Here is a 17,489-nt window from a genome sequence, read left to right on the forward strand (position 1 = left end):
TTTTAAACTTCAATTCCTGCTGGCATCGAAGATTTGATCCAACCAACCCCAAGTCGGTGATAGCCAACTTTAGACTGGAAAATCAGGTAACAAAATGGGAGGAAGAACATTATCCCGGGCATAGAAGGTGCTTGACAGATTGATAGAGAGAAAGAGAGAGAGAGAGAGAAAAACGGCGAAAGAGAGAAAGATCGAGCGTGGGGTGAGTAGAGATTCCCGGAGACTGAGTAATCGGCGCTTTTCCGACCGGAAAAGCACCGGCAAATCTGTCTCAATAGTGAGTTTCCTCACCGGAGGACCTATAACAAAGCTGGTCATCGAGGCCTGAAAATCGCACTCGGCCGACTAATCCAGGAGCTCCCCGAAGAAACTGACACCATCAACTTGGAGATTAAGTGATAAGGAACCACTCCACAGGCGCTGATTAGCTCGGGAACTCCATTTTGATTCTCATTGAAGCAGGTAAAGTTGACAAATACTCATGGTTTTGATAAAATTCCAGTATAGGATCTTAGCTTAAACATGCTTAGTCATGCAATTCTCTTCGTGATTTTGAGTTTCTGGATGCTTAAAACGTCTTTCTGAACATATTTCTCATTATTTGATTGCAAAACTTGGATTAAATCGCATCAAACCGAGTTGGCCGTCTAAGGAAACCTTCGTCGGAGCTTTTTTCTGAACTTGCCGGAATGCCATTTGTGGTTTAAACCACTCAAGTTAGTGATTCTTGACCTCGATTTGTGCTTTGATAATTGTCTGAATCAACATAGACGGCTAGGGCAGATTATGTAGTGATCTAAAGGCCAGAAAAGCTTGATTTGATTCAATTTTATATTAGGTTCTTTAGGTTCAATTTCCACTGGTTGACAGAGGCCCGATGATGAACTGAGGTGGTTAGATGATTAGAGGTTGATGCAAGGTTAATGCATAAACAAAAATCATGATAGAAAGGATGCCGGAAGGTCATCGGATTTCGGTCCGAAGTTGCAGCCTTGACAAGAACAAAGCTAGAATTATACACACTAGGTGCTTGGCGAAATGCCGAAGAGATGATAGGCCTAAATGGTGACGTTTTGGCGTCGTGCTCGCCGGGGCGATGGCCGTTGCCAGCACTGGCCGGTCCACTTGGTCGGACCGGTCCAAACCAGGCCGGTCTGGTTCAAACTTTCAACGGAAAAATTTTAAAAAAAAAAAAAAAAAAAAATTCTAAAAAAATTAGAAAATAGAGAAAATCAAATAAAAATCCTAAAAAAATTCTATAAAATCATAAAAAAATAGAAAATTCAATAAAAAAAATTTCAGAAAATTCAAAATTTTTAGAAATTTAGAAAACTTAATAAAAATTGGAAAATTTCTAAAAAATTCATAAAAATTCAAAAAAATCTTAGAAAATTTAAAAAAATGTGAAAAATTCAGGAAAATACAAAAAAAATTGGAAAATCCGAAAATCTAAAAAAAAAATTTAAAATTTCAAAAAAAAATTTCGGAAAATAAAAATTAGCTCTCGGGAAAAGAAGTTCTCAGAAATGTTTCCAAAAAAAAAATGAAAAATTTCAAAATTTTACAGAATGACTCCAAAAACATTGTGGCCAACATTTGCAAGTGAAATTGGAATTTTTAGAAGTGCTTAACCGGCATTTTTAGAAAATCCTTAGTTTAGGGGTTTTTACCCCTAAAAAACCCTAAACCCTAAAACGACACATATCATTGAATGAATAAGTCTTTAGGGCTTTATTACGGTTTTGGTGTTTTGAATTGATTTTCATTTTAGAGACCCAAATTAGGATTGTTTTGTTTGATTGCAATTGATTGTGTTGCTTATATTGATTGATTGAGTTCTCACGTTTAGAATGGTTAGTAGTAGTGGATAGACCTTGGAAACTCATGTGGCACGTTAGACACATCATATTATTTTAGGTACCGAAAGGGTGTTGGGATCTCGATTTGGGATCATTAGCATAATCAAGTCCCCGTATTCAGAATCTCTGGTTCGCAGAATCGTGTTATTTTTCCCATACCCCGATTAGGTTTCTAGTCAACCTACCAATAATGACTAGTGGCCACTCCAAATCAAAAACATAGATTAAATAGAAAGATAAAAATCACAACCTGCTGTCACGTGAGGTATGGTCTGGGAGAAGCCCCCGTTTGTCTAGTGATGAGATGTCTGTGGGACGTTTGAGCGAAATATCCGTATCGGAACCTAGTAGCTCATTCAGGAACAGTTTCCCCATTCGTGACAAATGGAAGTACCTCTTTAGCGTGCCAAAAGGCGCGGCACGACAATATCCAACAGATAACTGTCAAGGAGAAAAGCCGGTGGATTCTCATGAATTCTCTCTGATTACGATTAGATGTCATATGCACGGCCGCTGCAAACTTCTCCAACGAATGTAAACTTGGGGAAGGTGGGTTTGGCCCTATGTACAAGGTAAGCATTTTAGTGACTCAACACCTATTTATGTGGAAAATAGGGAAATCTTCTAATAGTGGCAAACTGGCAAAGTCATTATCTGTAACAATAAAGGAATCGAATTTGGCTATCAATAGTAATCCTCAAACAGGGATTTCACTACTGACTTTACGATGTTTCAGGGCACATTGGCGGATGGAAAAGAAATTTCAATTAAGAGCCTTTCAAGAACCTCAGGCCAAGGACTCATCAAGTTGAAGAATGAAGTCATCTTGATTGCTAGACTACAACACAGGAACCTTGTCCGGTTATTGGGATGCTGCTTGGAAGAACATGAAAAACTCTTGATTTATGAATACATGCCCAACAAAAGCCTGGATGTCTTCCTTTTTTATTTGAGCTTTTAGCTGATGCAATTAATTTTATAACTAATTAATTTTAATTTTATAAAGTTGAGCTTCATTTGAGTCTCTCATCGTCGACTTATTCAAATATGGGGCAATCTCTAGATTGGAAGATGCGCATGAACATCACTTGTGGAACAGCTCGGGGATTTCTATATCTGCATGAGGATTCTCGCCTAAGAATTATCCTGAGGGATCTGAAAGCTGGCAATATTTACTGGACGGCAAGATGAATCCAAAGATATCCGATTTCGAAATGGCAAGGATCTTCGGTGTAAATCAAGACTAGGCCAACATGAATAGGGTTGTTGGAACCAAGTAAGTGCTTAAATATCTTCTAGATCCATCATATGTTTGAATGATTCACTAGGCCAACAAAGAACTCTGATGATTCAGTTCAACGTTACCAAACTGAGCACATTCATATTTTAGAAGTTCCATATAGAAAACTACTTTGCATTGCTTGTTACTTCCAACAAATTAATCTTCATCACATAATTCTGGTTAGTGGATACATGGCACCAGAGTATGCAATGAATGGGTACTTTTCCGTTACATTAGATGTCTTTAGTTTTGGAGTTCTCTTGCTAGAGATGATAGGCAGGCGTAAGAATAATGGTTTTCATCTCCAAGAGTACGAAAGCCTTCTCACCTTTGTCTGTTCCTGGTCACCACTCCTTTTTAATATGGAAATCCAAGAATTTCGTGCAGCTGTCCTTGCTTATTTTCCTTGCTAAATGACAGGCATGGAAGTTATGGTCCAAAGGTCGAGGCTTGGAAATTACCGATCCATCAATGAAGGAGTCATGTGATGGAGTTCAACGGCTAAAATGCATACACATCGGTCTATTGTGCGATTAGAAAGACTCGGCGGATTGACCGACCATGTCATTGGTGGTTCGTATGCTAGGAGGCGATACCGTCCCACTTACCCAACCATCACAGCCTGCATTCTCAGTCGGGAGACATGTGAAAACACTCGATCCTATCGGGCCGATTCACAAAGCTTCCACCATTAATGTAGTAATAGTTACAGATATTTCGCCTAGATGACCAAGTATCATCCCTCCTTTGTCACGCCCCGCACCCTACGAGCGCGCGGTCATCCCTCGATGGTCGATCATTGAACGCGACGTCCCAGGACGCGTCGCCGACCCAAACGAAACACCCAACAATAAAGGCAAGCGGAAGCGAAATTAATTAACCCAGACAATAAACAATGACAAAGGGATAGCACGAAACAATAATTGCATACCATCATAAAGTAGTCACTATACAAAACGATAACTCGGGCTACCAATTTAGAACCACAATTTTCAAAAGGGGGCGGTGGTTGACAAGCTTATCTCCTCTACAAAAGGTACTCAAAAGACAGGGTAAATGATCTATTCTTCAATCCCTGTGGTGCTCTGGCGGCATCTCCGAATCGATTACGGTCGTGGATCTGAAATGGTTATATAATAACCGTGAGAACGAGTCTCAATAAGCAACCCCCTAAACCCCACGTAGGCCAATGCGTACCCAGACAAGTCATACATGCAATCTACCCCATAACATATAAAATTCGCATCATTGTACTTACCTCGCCATCAAGTCCATGCCAACTCTACACGTTAGTCGTCACGTGATAAGGCAATAATAGTAATTAAATAACACATCACAAATCGCCCAAACACCAACCACGCTTTCACTCAATCACTCCAACTAATTCAACCAGTCAATTCAATCGCACTCAATTCGCATGCGTGGCCGAGCAACTTTCTCACGACCTCCCAGGTCCTTTCACACGGCCCGCGTCAACACGCCTCAGGCCAGCCCTCAGATCAAGCCGGGCTCAGTCCCGCGTAACCACGCCTCAGGACATTTCTCTCGACCCGCGTAACCACGCCTCAGGACATTTCTCTCGACCCGCGTAACCACGCCTCAGGTCATTACTTGCCTTTCTAGCCACACCCGCGTAACCACGCCTCAGGTTGGCAGCCCTCAGATCAAGCCGGGCTCAGTCCCGCGTAACCACGCCTCAGGACATTTCTCTCGACCCGCGTAACCACGCCTCAGGTCATTACTTGCCTTTCTAGCCACACCCGCGTAACCACGCCTCAGGTTGGCAGCCCTCAGATCAAGCCGGGCTCAGTCCCGCGTAACCACGCCTCAGGACATTTCTCTCATGCACATGCACCACCACACAATCTGTCATCTAACACGTCGTACATTTCACAATCAAATTACCAAGCTCACACCAATATCAATCTGACACACTCTAACAACCAATTTAATTCACACTCCCCACATTAGTCCACCGATCCGACATTCATGTCGGCACATTCAAATAATCCAATTCACCCATAAGCGCCACGACAATTCAGTCAGGCATATTTATCTCAGTCAATCACTAAATCAGCCGCACAATTATTGCCACAATAATTCACCAATTAAGCACAATCAGTCTAATTAGCCCACGCCTAATTAAATTCCTAAGCCGGTACTAAATTTCACCCTAAACAAGTCTAAAAATACCCAAAGTACTAGGTAGGGTTTAGGAAGTCACTTACCAAAGTTTGGCCCAGGAAAAGTCGGCTCGAACCCAAAATGGCCCGGGTGAAAAGTACCGGTCTGGGCGCGGGCGCGGGCCAACAGGCGCGGTGGCCGGCCAACGCGGCACAATGGCCGATCGGCGTGCCTCGCGCGCTGGCGCGATGGCCGTGCGGCGTGCCGTGGGGCGCACGGGCGAACGGACGGGCAACGCGCCTAGTCGGATGGGCGACGCGCACTCGTCGGACGGGCACGGCGCGCGGCGAGCTCGGCCACGGCCCGAGTTGGCCGGGCTGCTTGGCTACGGCCCGGAGCCGGCCCGAGCCGCCGGCCACGGCCTCGGCGGGCCTGGCCGGGGCCGGCTAGCTAGCTGGTCGGGGCGGCGACCGGCGGCGGCGGCGACAACGGCGATGGCGACGGCAACGGGCAGCTGCGACGGTGGCGAGCGACGACGACGAACTGCAGGAGGGTGGAGGTCGGCAGGGGGTGGGGGCGAGAGGGAGAGAGAGAGGAGGCTAGGGCTGAGGGGGGCGGACCGGCGGCGGCATAGCGCGGCGACGGCAGCGGGCAGCTACGACGGCGACGCGGCGGCGACGAGCTGGAGGAGAGATGGAGGTCGGCCTGGGCGGTGAGGGCGAGGGTGAGGGAGAGAGAAGCTGGGGCCGAGAAGGGGGGGCAGCGGCGGCGATCTGGCCGGACAAGCTGGCGACGGGCGAGCTGGCCGGCTAGCAGCGATGACGGGGGCGGCTAGGCGACGCGGCGGCGGCTCGCAGCAGCGGGAACGGCGGCGAGCCGAGCTCACGCGCTCGGGAGGAGGAGAAGGCAGAGTCGGGCGGGGCTACCGGGCGACACGGCGGCGCGACGACGGCGCGGGGAGGACGGCGGCATCGGCGGCTGGTGGGGCGGCGTCGGGCGGAGGCGGAACGGCGGTCGAACGGCGGTCGGCGAGCAGGGCACGGCGGAGCAAAACCAGTCGGGCGAAGGAAGAAGGAGAAGAAGAAGAAGAAGAAGAAGAAGAAGAAGAAGAAGAAAGAAAAGGGAAATAAGGGAAGAGGAGAGAGAGAGAGTGGTTGCATGGGGAAGGGCAAACGTGCGCATGGCAGGGGGTGGGACGTGCGCGGAGGGGACGTGCTCACCGCGGCAGAGGGAGGAGAGAGAGAGAGAGAGAGAGAGAGGGAGAGAGAAAGAGACTCAAAGTCAAACCTCTCATTCGAGTGCGATCCAACGGACACGGTTCAAACCCGAAAACGATCTAACGGTCCCCTATAATCCTAATTAATAATATAGGAAAATGGCCAAAATAAAATATGCCAAAACACACCACGAGGGAGGTCTACTAGTCCAAATCCGCACCCGGTCAAAAATCCACTTTTCACATACTCCGGGTAATACCGACGCTGGCCACAATAATATCGACACCGTCCAATTAAATTCGTCCCGGAACTCCGAGAAATTCAACACCAAAGTTTGGGCTCTAAATAACGGCCAAATTCGATCGAGTGCGATTCTAGCGAAATCTCTAATATAAATATAATAAAAAAAACCCAGGAGTGATCAGTTCCGGGCGAGATTTTATTATAAGCGCACTGACGAATTATACGTTTTATAAATCCCAAAAATGGGCCAAAATTCGGAATGTCACAACTCTTCCCCCCTTACAAAAATTTCGTCCTCGAAATTTACAATCCAACCCAACTATTCAAACAAATGGGGGTATTGGTGTCGCATCAACTCTTCACTTTCCCACGTCGCACCTTCAGTCCCATGGTGCTCCCAAATCACCTTGACCATCGGAATTTTCTTGTTCCGCAGCACTCTTTCTATTCTGTCCTCGATCCGTACTGGCTTTTCCACATATGACACTCTGTCGTCCATGTCTATCTCTTCGTAGTTCAGCACGTGGGTCGGGTCCGGTTCATACTTTCTTAACATTGACACGTGAAATACGTTGTGCACTTGAGACAAATTTGGTGGTAGCGCGAGACGATAGGCCAAGGTACCAATTCTCTCTAAGACCTCGAATGGGCCCACGTATCTCGGGCTCAACTTCCCTTTCTTACCAAACCGAGATAATCCTCTCATAGGCAATACCTTGAGGAAAACGTGGTCCCCCACTTGAAATTCCAAAGGTCTACGTCTCCGGTCCGCATAATTCTTTTGGCGGCTCTGAGCGATCTTAAGCCTATCCCGAATTACCTTGACTGTTTCGACTGATTGCTGAACCAACTCGGGACCTGTGATGCTCCTCTCACCAACTTCATCCCAACAAACCGGTGTTCCGCAAGCCCCGCCATAGAGTGCCTCGAATGGTGCCATTCTCGATACTTTCTTTGGTAGCTATTGTTGTAGGCGAATTCCACCAAATGTAGCTGTTCCTCCCAACCACCCTTAAAATCCAAAACACATGCTCGCAAGCATGTCTTCCAAGGTCTGAATCGTCCTTTCAGACTGGCCATCCGTCTGGGGATGATAGGCCGTGCTAAACTGTAACTTCGTTCCTAATGCCGCATGAAGACTTTTCCAAAAGGCGGCAGATAAATTTAGGATCCCGGTCTGAAGTGATTGTCACCGCACTCCGTGCGAGACGGACTATTTGTCGCACGTAAATCTCGGCATACCTTTCCAAGGCGAAGTCCTTTCGTACCGGTAGAAAATGCGCCGACTTTGTCAATCGGTCGACTACCACCCAAATCGAATCATGACCCCTTTGACTTCTCGGTAATCCCATTACAAAGTCCATCGTGATGTGTTCCCATTTCCACTCGGGAATTTCCAATGGCTGCAACATTCCACCCGGCTTACAATGTTGTGCCTTCACTTGCTGACATGTTAAACACTTGGCCACGTGCTTGGCTACGTCCACTTTCATGCCGTTCCACCAATAATGTTGTCGCAAGTTCTGATACATTTTCGTACTACCCGGGTGAATACTGTAATTGCTACGGTGTGCTTCAGACAAAATCTCTTCCTTCAGTTCTGTATCACTGGGTACACATAACCGTCCACGGAACTTTAGAATTCCATCCTCGGATACCTGAAAATCCGATTTCCTTTTTGTGGCATCCATACTCAAAATCTTCTGAGTCTCCGGGTCCGTCGATTGTAAAGCCTTAATCTTAGTCTGTATTTCTGGTTCAATCCTCAACGCTGCAAGTAGACTTGAGACATGATTCACTTCAAACTTAAATTCCGAATCCCGAACTCCCTCCAACAGAGTCCACTCCTTGACCATCATATGCGCGATGCTCGATTTCCGACTCAGTGCATCCGCTACCTTATTAGCTTTTCCAGGGTGATACATAATCTCGCAGTCGTAATCCTTAAGGAGTTCCATCCAACAGCGCTGTCTCATATTTAATTCCTTTTTGGGAGAACAAGTACCTTAAACTTTGATGGTCTGTATAAATCTGAAATTTCTCCCCACACAAGTAGTGTCTCCAAATCTTAAGAGCGAAAATAATCGCGGCCAATTCCAAGTCATGCGTCGGATAGTTCTGCTCATGTGGCCTCAACTGTCGCGATGCGTATGCCACTACTTTCCCGTGTTGCATTAGCACGCATCCCAATCCTCTTAATGACGCGTCACTGTAAATCTCATATCCTCCCGGGCCTGACGGGATCGTTAACACTGGCGCGGTTGTCAATCTCTGTTTTAATTCTTGGAAGCTCCTTTCGCACTTATCCGTCCATTCAAACCTCGTCTTCTTCTTTAGTAACCGCGTCAACGGCATCGCTAATGCCGAAAACTTCTCCACGAAGCGTCTATAATAACCTGCTAGTCCGAGGAAGCTCCGAACCTCGGTTACTGTTGTCGGTCTCGGCCAATTCGTGACGGCTTCAATCTTTGTCGGGTCCACCGCAATTCCTTCTCCGGATATCACATGTCCTAAGCACGCCACTCGGTGAAGCCAGAATTCGCACTTACTGAACTTAGCGTAGAGTGCGTGTTCCCTTAAGGTCCGTAGAACCTCTTCCAAATGTACCTCGTGCTCGGCAGAACTCTTTGAATACACTAGAATATCATCTATGAACACGATCACAAACTGATCTAAAAATTCCTTGAATACCCGATTCATTAAATCCATAAACGCTGCAGGGGCGTTCGTCAGTCCAAACGGCATCACCGTAAACTCATAGTGTCCATACCTCGTCCTAAATGCCGACTTCGGCACGTCCTCCTTCTTGATCCTCAATTGGTGATAGCCAGTCCTCAGATCGATTTTTGAAAACACTGACGCCCCTTGCAACTGATCAAATAGGTCATCAATCCTTGGCAACGGATACTTATTCTTAATGGTCACCTGATTCAATTGTCTATAGTCAATGCACAACCTCAAGGATCCATCCTTTTTCCTCACGAATAACACTGGAGCTCCCCATGGAGACGCACTAGGGCGAATGAAGCCTTTATCCAATAACTCTTGCATTTGGACCTTCAATTCCTTCAATTCCGACAGTGACATCCTATAAGGCGCTTTCGAGATCGGTTCCGTCCCTGGGGCTAACTCAATCGCGAACTCCACTTCTCTATCAGGTGGCAATCTCGGCAATTCCTGAGGAAAGACATCGGGAAAGTTGCACACCACGGCTATGCCTTCTAGCCTCGGCTCTCCAGCCGTCGAATCGATTACATTTGCCAGAAATCCTTGGCACCCTTCATCCAACAGCTTTGTTACCTCGAGCGACGAAATCCAGGGGATTGAGGTTCCTCCTCGGTTTCCCACAAACTCAAATCTAGGATGTCCAGCCGGATTAAACTGGATCACCCTGCTACTACAGTCCATAACAGCTCTCTGTTTGACTAGCCAGTCCATACCGACAATCACATCGAAGTCATGCATACATAATACCGCCAAATCTCTCCTTCCTTCTCTATCGCCAATCACTATTTTACAATCGGGACACCCAAACGTAATCAGCACTTTATCATTCAGCGGAGTAGTCACACACAGCATAACATCAAGCAATTTTGGCTCAATCCCAGATAATTCAACGAAGCTGCTCGGATATAAATGAATGCGACGCCCGGATCAAACAAGGCATAAGCAAGCATGATCACGAGAGAGAGACCGTACCGTGACCACGCCTGGGCGCGTCCCGAGCCTCCCTCCTTGCCATTGCATATACCCGTCCTTGGGCCGGCGGCCGATTCTGATTGGCCGGCTGGATAGCTCTAATTTGATTTCCATTCTGGGGCGGTGGCGGCGGCAGAAGTGCAGGTGACCCGGCCTGCTTGTTGTTTGGACATTCTCTCATCTAGTGGCCCCTTCCATCACATGTAAAACATGCTCCGCCCCTATTTGGGCAAGGTCCATTCCCGTGTTTTCCACCACACAACCTACACGGGGCGTTCTGGTAACGGTTTGGCTTCCCGATATTCCTCCGAGCGGGCGGAACGAAGCGACTATTTCCCGTCATGGGTCCCTTCCCCAGTTGACGGTTGTCCCTAGCCGGGGCATACCGCGATCCAGAAGCGGCATCTCGATCCATCTGATCTCGCTCAATTGCCTGAGCCCTTTCATATATCTCATTGTAGCCTCTCAAGTTCAACGAGATCATCTGACTGCGAAGGTCCGGCTTCAACCCATTCCGGAACCTCCTAGCTTTGTCCATCGGGTCCTCCACCATCCTGGGGGCAAATTTGGACAGTCTTGCGAACTCGGCCTCATACTGATCTACCGATCTCTGACCTTGGCGGAGCCCCATAAATTCAGCCAATTTCTGTTCTCGGGCACTTTCCGAGAAATACTTGCCGTTGAAGGTCTCAGTGAAGACAATCCAATTCGGGGCAATACCAGCGGGGAATACTTGACCTCTGGTGGCCCTCCACCAATCACTTGCATTATTCTGAAGCTGATAGACTGCTAGCGTCACTTTCTCTTCCTCAGTACACCCCAGCACCTCAAAAGCTTTCTCTAGCTCTTCTACCCATCTTGGTGCAGCCTCGGGGTCGCCTCTCCCATCAAACTTCGGGGGTTTCAACCTCAGAAATTGCTCAACTAGCTTGGACATCGGCCTGTTCGCATTTACTCGCACTATACCCGGATTTCCACTAATCACATTATTCCCCTGATTTCCATTATTCCCTATGATCTCACCGGTATGCAAAGAATGGCGCCGCGCTCCTTTCTCCCGTCCGTCTACCCGATAATAATCCCGCTTCCTCAAGTACCCTCCACACTTCATCCAATCTGGGATCCCCCACAACTCCAGCTTGCGGGGCTATACGACCTCGACCTCGACCTCTACCTCGACCTCTACCTCGACCTCGACCGCTCATCTTACCGGTCCTCACAAGGCTCACCTGCTAAATTCCACGCAGGAATTAGAAACCTAGGCCAACTATACCAGTCTAAGCCCTAGGCAGTGCATCACAACACATTTCATTAAGCAGGCAGCCAACCACAACAACACCCAATCACAACCAACAGAGTTCGTGCACTTACCTCAAGTCCTGACGCACCTGCACTTCACATAATATTGCATAAAAACCACTCAAGAATCATAATCATACGATCCGGGATACGCATGACACACAAGACTCCCTAACCGACTACCCCAAAGTCATCGCTCCTTATCACCCGGGTTTCGACCACTTGGATCGAGCTGACCTTGCTCTGATACCAAATAAACAGGGATGTCACGCCCCGCACCCTACGAGCGCGCGGTCATCCCTCAATGGTCGATCATTGAACGCGACGTCCCAGGACGCGTCACCGACCCAAACGAAACACCCAACAATAAAGGCAAGCGGAAGCAAAATTAATTAACCCAGACAATAAACAATGACAAAGGGATAGCACGAAACAATAATTGCATACCATCATAAAGTAGTCACTATACAAAATGATAACTCGGGCTATCAATTTAGAACCACAATTTTCAAAAGGGGGCGGTGGTTGACAAGCTTATCTCCTCTACAAAAGGTACTCAAAAGACAGGGTAAATGATCTATTCTTCAATCCCTGTGGTGCTCTGGCGACATCTCCGAATCGATTACGGTCGTGGATCTGAAATGGTTATATAATAACCGTGCGAACGAGTCTCAATAAGCAACCCCCTAAACCCCACGTAGGCCAATGCGTACCCAGACAAGTCATACATGCAATCTACCCCATAACATATAAAATTCGCATCATTGTACTTACCTCGCCATCAAGTCTATGCCAACTCTACACGTTAGTCGTCACGTGATAAGGCAATAATAGTAATTAAATAACACATCACAAATCGCCCAAACACCAACCACGCTTTCACTCAATCACTCCAACTAATTCAACCAGTCAATTCAATCGCACTCAATTCGCATGCGTGGCCGAGCAACTTTCTCACGACCTCCCAGGTCCTTTCACACGGCCCGCGTCAACACGCCTCAGGCCATCCCTCAGATCAAGCCGGGCTCAGTCCCGCGTAACCATGCCTCAGGACATTTCTCTCGACCCGCGTAACCACGCCTCAGGTCATTACTTGCCTTTCTAGCCACACCCGCGTAACCACGCCTCAGGTTGGCAGCCCTCAGATCAAGCCGGGCTCAGTCCCGCGTAACCACGCCTCAGGACATTTCTCTCATGCACATGCACCACCACACAATCTGTCATCTAACACGTTGTACATTTCACAATCAAATTACCAAGCTCACACCAATGTCAATCTGACACACTCTAACAACCAATTTAATTCACACTCCCCACATCAGTCCACCGATCCGACATTCATGTCGGCACATTCAAATAATCCAATTCACCCACAAGCGCCACGACAATTCAGTCAGGCATATTTATCTCAGTCAATCACTAAATCAGCCGCACAATTATCGCCACAATAATTCACCAATTAAGCACAATCAGTCTAATTAGCCCACGCCTAATTAAATTCCTAAGCCGGTACTAAATTTCACCCTAAACAAGTCTAAAAATACCCAAAGTACTAGGTAGGGTTTAGGAAGTCACTTACCTAAGTTTGGCCCGGGAAAAGTCGGCTGGGGCCCAAAATGGCCCGGGTGAACAGCACGGCCCGGGCGCGGGCGCGGGCCAACAGCGCGGTGGCCGGCCAACGCGGGCACAATAGCCGATCGGCATGCCCGGCGCGCGGCGCGATGGCCGTGCGGCGTGCCGTGGGGCGCACGAGCGAACGGACGGGCGACGCGCCCGGTCGGATGGGCGACGCGCCCGGTCGGACGGGCACGGCGCCGGCGAGCCTCGGCCACGGCCCGGCCGGCCTGGGCTGCTTGGCTACGGCCCGAGCCGGCCCGAGCCGCTCGGCCACGGCCCGGGCCGGGCCGGCCGGGCCGGGCCGGGCTAGCCTGGTCGGGGCGGCGATCGGCGGCGGCGGCGACTACGGCGACGGCGACGGCAACGGGCAGCTGCGACGGTGGCGAGCGACGACGACGAGCTGCAGGAGGGTGGAGGTCGGCCGGGGGTGGGGGCGAGAGGGAGAGAGAGAGGAGGCTAGGGCCGAGGGGGGCGGACCGGGCGGGCACATGCACAGGCCGACGGCACGGCAGTGCGCGACGGCGACGCGGCAGCCGACGAGTGGAGGAGAGATGGAGGTCGGCCCGGGCGGTGAGGGCGAGGTGAGGAGAGAGAAGCCGGGCTGAAAAGGGGGCAGCGGCGGCGATCTAGCCGGACAAGCGGGCGACAGGCGGGCTGGCGGCGGCAGCGGCCGACGACCTGGGCGGCTAGGCGACGCGGCGGCGGCTCGCGGCGGCGGCTCGCGGCAGCGGAAACGGGCGGCGAGCCGAGCTCACGCGCTCGGGAGGAGGAGAAGGCAGAGTCGGGCGGGGCTACCGGGCGACACGGCGGCGCGACGACGGCGCAAGGAGGACGGCGGCATCGGCGGCTGGTGGGGCGGCGTCGGGCGGAGGCGGAACGGCGGTCGGCGAGCAGGGCACGGCGGAGCAAAACCAGTCGGGCGAAGGAAGAAAGAGAAGAAGAAGAAGAAGAAGAAGAAGAAGAAAGAAAAGGGAAATAAGGGAAGAGGAGAGAGAGAGAGTGGTTGCATGGGGAAGGGGAAACGTGCGCATGGCAGGGGGTGGGACGTGCGCGGAGGGGACGTGCTCACCGCGGCAGAGGGAGGAGAGAGAGAGAGAGAGAGAGAGAGAGAGAGAGAGACTCAAAGTCAAACCTCTCACTCGAGTGCGATCCAACGGACACGGTTCAAACCCGAAAACGATCTAACGGTCCCCTATAATCCTAATTAATAATATAGGAAAATGTCCAAAATAAAATATGCCAAAACACACCACGAGGGAGGTCTACCAGTCCAAATCCGCACCCGGTCAAAAATTCACTTTTCACATACTCCGGGTAATACCGACGCTGGCCACAATAATATCGACACCGTCCAATTAAATTCGTCCCGGAACTCCGAGAAATTCGACACCAAAGTTTGGGCTCTAAATAACGGCCAAATTCGATCGAGTGCGATTCTAGCGAAATCTCTAATATAAAAATAATAAAAAAACCCAGGAGTGATCAGTTCCGGGCGAGATTTTATTATAAGCGCACTGACGAATTATACGTTTTATAAATCCCAAAAATGGGCCAAAATTCGGAATGTCACATCCTTTGTCACTTGATTTCTCTCTTATACAACGGAAGGTAGAATAATAATTCCAGTGTGTGATCACTTGAGCATTGTGACTACCATTTCTAAGGTTAAAATTGTGAGGTTAAAAAGCCTGTTTATTAGTCGTCATTTCTATCCAGTTCACCACTTTGGTTCTATCAGAATTATACATGTACTTGAGATATATATCAATTCTACAAGTACCCTTTGACATATTAAAATTTAAGCATATATAAATTCTATATTCTACCTTCTGTGTATTCACTGAAATCTATTGCGTGATGAATATTATAGTATTTAAATACTAAACTAGGCCTAAGCAGAAGGTTTTGAATTCAAATTTCTCCATATCATTATTTGCCTATTATGTCTACACTTTAGTTTTCGGCCAAAGTTCAACTTATGCATGCGGAGGAGTGTAAGAGTATTTATGCATTAAACAATGTACTCGTCCAATAACTTAAGTCTATTATGTTCCGATCCACTCTCATGGCCTCATTCTCTCTTTGAGATCATGTCACTTGAAATTACCTTTGGTTACATGAACGATTTCTCTTTAATCGAACTGCAGCATCGAACAATATTTGATCATCTGGAGTTGAACCGTAAGATGATATAGGAGAAGTAATTGAAGGAATGTGAAAAATAACGATCAGAAATCGTTTTCCTACTTCCTGCTTCCTACTCCTTGGGATATGTTAGTTTGTCCCGTTCGGACGTGATATAGGACCTTTGTCTGGGACAAATTACAGGAATGTTTCTAAGTTGGCCAGGTCCTTCTGGTGGATGCCCTTCGACGGGAGGAAGGAGACGACGGAGTGGATGAAGTGGGGGGGAGGTGCCGCGGAGGGACTGTTTGAGGGCAAGGGCTCGGCTCGCGTCGATGCCCATGATCTCGAGACAGAGGATCTTCTCCTTGAAATGGTGGGAGATGTGGGGGTGGGTTGGGGTGTAGAGTGGGTGCTGGTGGAGGAGGCTTCTGGGGAGCTTTGTGGCCAATTGGGTTGTGGTGGAGGTCAAGACGGAAGATGGCGGCGGCAGCGGTGGAGGCGGTGACGGTGGTTGTGGCGGTGATGGGATTGGGGAAGAGCAGCGAATGGGGGAGTGGAGTGGTTATGCTCTCATTGCTGATGGCGAGCGTGAGATTTTTCTGTTTTGGTTATATTTGTTTTATTTTTTTAGGATTTGACACGTGGAAATTAAGCAGGAAGTTATTGGGTGTTTATGGATTGTGCGGATTATTTGGATGGTGAAAAACGCAAAACTAAATAACCTATTGTACATTTCAGGGAAAAAAATTTTAGTTGAAGTCGTATGTACTCGGTATTGGCTAGGGATCGATCTCAAGATGGATAGATTCCAAACCTAGAATCGACTTTGTTATTCTTAGAACCAGCAGAGACTTTCTTTTCCTTTTTTTGAATTTCATTTAATCATATATACAATATGTATTGTGTCAAACAGGAGTACAATTGTTTTTGTTTGAAAATAATACGTCACCATATTTAATTTCAACAAATTGTTTCCATTCTAAAAAAAGGACTCACATAAAGTTACGGATAAACCGATTTTGTTTCAAGTTTTACCATGGAATTGGTCTTGCAGGTTCCAACTTCCCAAGTAGAACCAGTCGGTTTAGGGTGTAGAATCTGAAAACAAATTAGTTAAAGCCAATTCCCATTTTTCAGAATCGAAAACCGGATCAGTTTCCTTCTAGCTGGTTAAAGCTAGTTCAGGCTAGTTCCCAAGTTTAACCGACCCAATTACTCACCCCTAGTATCAGCCACAAGCACGATTTCAATCAAGTGTTTTTTTCTTCTTCTTCTTTTTCAAAAGGCTTTCTAGGTGGAAAAAAGTAATTTTTATGACTGATACACTACTTGTAGATGACGGTGTGTTGTATTCGATCAATCACTATTGACGTTTTGATATGAATCTCATCCTATTTGGTGCCATGTATGAATGTATTTTAATTTCTATTGGTCAACTATATCACGTGTCACCGTTACGTGGTAATTCAATATATAGATTACCTTCACATTTTGTGTTTTTTGTTTTTGCTTTTGCACTTTGCATGATCTAAATCTAACGATATCTATTATCCATACTACTCTTTCAAGAAGAGACTTCTCTAAGAATCTTTCAATTTAAATTGCTTCAAAAATTAGTTAAGATAATAATTCAAATAATGTTAATTCATTGGCTATTTTGATCATCTGTTGCTTACAATTGAAAGCAACAATGAACAAATACCCTCCAGTATGGAAATGTTGTTAGTGATTATAAACAAAAAATAAACGTTTGCGCATGCAATTGCATTGTATAGACAAAAAATCATAATTAAAGTGTCCAATTTTTACTTGATTTAATCAAGTAAATAGAAATTATGTGTATTGCAAAGCGGTAATATCAGGTGTAGATGTCTTAAGAAGTTGTGTATTAGTCTTACAAAATTTTGTTTTTGTAAAATCGGTAATTGAAGACGAAAAATATGTTAAAGTGTCCAATTTTCACTTGATTTAATCCAGTAAAGAGAAATTTTTTTTCTTCTTCCGAAAGAAAAAAGAATAGTT

General features: G+C 47.3%; 1 pseudogene; it reads left to right on the top strand.

The window, feature by feature from the left end:
* The first annotated feature begins 2,163 nt into the window (after positions 1-2,163).
* LOC115692172 (G-type lectin S-receptor-like serine/threonine-protein kinase B120) lies at positions 2,164-15,972 on the top strand (annotated as a pseudogene).
* Positions 15,973-17,489: the final 1,517 nt, after the last annotated feature.

This window comes from Syzygium oleosum, unplaced genomic scaffold (assembly GCF_021117445.2).
Source record: "Syzygium oleosum isolate NSW1041296 unplaced genomic scaffold, Sole_v2.1 Sole_v2.24, whole genome shotgun sequence".
NCBI classification, from domain to species: domain Eukaryota; kingdom Viridiplantae; phylum Streptophyta; class Magnoliopsida; order Myrtales; family Myrtaceae; genus Syzygium; species Syzygium oleosum.